The sequence below is a fragment of the Penaeus japonicus genome, unplaced genomic scaffold (assembly GCF_977035675.1).
Source record: "Penaeus japonicus unplaced genomic scaffold, GWHDUDI00000001_assembly GWHDUDI00000025, whole genome shotgun sequence".
In the NCBI taxonomy this organism is placed as follows: Eukaryota; Metazoa; Arthropoda; class Malacostraca; order Decapoda; family Penaeidae; genus Penaeus; species Penaeus japonicus.
Window position 1 is genome coordinate 16,691,453 of NW_028234427.1, and position 2,500 is coordinate 16,693,952.

The window sequence follows — 2,500 nt, forward strand, 5'->3', positions numbered from 1 at the left end:
GCGTTAACACTTATCATAGTAATTCAATTCAGTATCAACTATCTTATAATCATCTTTACCATTGGTGTTATCATCATAGCCTTAGTTACTATTACCTTTATCATTATCGCTATTATATCTGTTATCATAACCGTTGATGTGCTGTTAATGATGACTAAACGTTCCTATCAATATAAGTATTCTAATGTATCTATAATTGTAATTATTTTATTGGTGATACCATTATCGCATCATCACAGCTATTATCACTGTCATGGTTATGATTACTGTGTTTAATGTTGTTATAGAAATAGAGAGAGAAGGGGGGGAGGGAGACAGAGAGGAGGGAGGGAGAGGGAAAGAGAGAGGGAGAGGGAGAGGGAGAGGGAGAGGGAAAGGGAAAGGGAAAGGGAGAGGGAATGGGAGAGGGAGAAGAAGAGGGAGGGGAAGAGGAAGAGGAAGAGGGTTAGGGAGAGGGAGAGGGAATGGGAAAAAGAGTGGGAGAGGGAGAGGGAGAGAGATCCATACACACACACACACACACACACACATAGCAAAAGACACAGGCAGAGAGCGTATGAACAGGAGAGCAAAAGACAGGTTTGTTGGAAAAGAAAGAATTTGAAAATCATGTTGATGATTGATGACGGGACATCTGGTCCACGCAGCACCACTGGCCACAGATCCCAACTTTTAGCATAATTCAGCAGCGAAACGATTTGCTCGGTATCAAAGCTCCAGTAATTTTGATTCACTATTTCAATATCGGAAATTGTCTCCCATTTTCCTCTTCTTACTCTTTTATTTTCTCGTTTCTCTCTCTCGCGTTGTTTCAGTTCGTTTCTCGTCTTTCTTGCACTTTAACACATGCACATACACACGCACGCACACATACACGCATATGGGTACACGAACGCTCGCACATTTGCACACACACAAACACACACACAAAAACACACACACACACACACACGCACACTACAATAATATGTTGTTTTTATAGGCGACAAAAGCCATGCTGAACTCTCTCTGTTTATTTATTTATTTATCTATTCATTTTCTTTTTTTATATATATCTTTACAGTTTCAACACATAAATTCGGAATCATGTGCAAGCGAGCATATGCAAGAGAAAACAATCCGAACTTTTGTGCGTGAAAGCAAGAGTTTATTTACATTTCACTATCGTCATTATATTCTAATGATACTGAAACACTTGACAACAGACCTCTGTTTATTACTGATTCCAACTCGTGGGTAGCAGTATTGGGTGATATAGGAATGGTAATGAAATTTCGGCCCAGACTATGATAATGGAAGTCGTGGATAAACCGCTATAAATATTTGGAAGCAATATCAATCTCAGTTTCTCTTTGTTAATCTCGGATGGTCACGCACTTTCTCTGTCTCTGTCTGTCTGTTTGTCTGTCTGTCTCTCTCTCTCTCTCTCTCTCTCTCTCTCACACACACACACTTTCACTTTCACTCTCCCTCGCTCTCTTTCTCTCTCTTTCTGTGTGTGTGTGTGTGTGTGCGCGCGCATGTGTGTGTGTCCCTCCTTATGTTTCCTTCATTCTCAAGTCTCTTTTTCGCCCCTCCTCTCTCTCTCTCTCTCTCTCTCTCTCTCTCTCTCTCTCTCTCTCTCTCTCTCTCTCTCTCTCTCTCTCTCTCTCTCTCTCTCTCTCTCTCTCTCTCTCTCTCTCTCTCTCTCTCTCTCTCTCTCTCTCTCTCTCTCTCTAGCTCTCTCGCACTCTCTCTCTCTCTTCTAATTATTTTTCCTCTTCTTCTCTTACAGCAGATGTGTCCAAACTACCCATAAACTAACTTCAGACAAACGCCCGGAAGAAAACATTTTAATATCACTGATATTTATTATCTAATTAGCGAATACAAACAACACGCATTCATTGCCTTTTTTATCTTCACATAGGGTAAAGTTCTTTTAATTTTTCGACACTCTTAAACTCTGAAAAAAAACATGAACTCTGAAAAGAATTAAAGTGATCAGTTGATGATAAGGAATATATTTAGAATAGGACTGACTAATGGCCGAGTCTATATTATCGTTTTAAGGATATGATATGATATTTTTTTTCTTAATGATCAACATTTATAAAAATACAACTGTAATAATGATAATGATAAAAAGCAAAGTGAATATTGTGAACAATGATCCTTGCAACGATGACATTCCAGTTCAATAGCATAGCAGAAAAAAAAAGTTGCCAGCAATGATTTAGAATTGCTGTTCTTTGTTTTACATTCATTCTGTTATGGCATGGATCTCGCCATCTGCACTTTTTATTTCCCTTCTGTTGATTTTTTCTTTCTCTATTTCCATTTCCCTTTTTATTTTTCCTTCCCCTCATCCTTCCTCTCCACCTTCTCCGTCTCCTTCTCTTTTTCCTTCCTCCTCCACATAATTTTCTCCTCCATCTCCTTCTTCTTTTTTCTCTTTTTCCTTCTCCTTCCCCTTTCTTCTTTTCTTCTCCAATTCTTTCCCCTTCTCCTTCTACTTCTC

The 2,500-nt window shown here is 39.1% G+C and overlaps 1 protein-coding gene across 1 annotated transcript in view; it reads right to left on the minus strand.

Moving 5' to 3' along the window:
• The window catches only part of LOC122251192 (putative neural-cadherin 2), a gene marked incomplete at its 5' end in the record, with an annotated part of 40,266 nt that overhangs the window by 16,338 nt on the left and 21,428 nt on the right, over positions 1 to 2,500 (minus strand).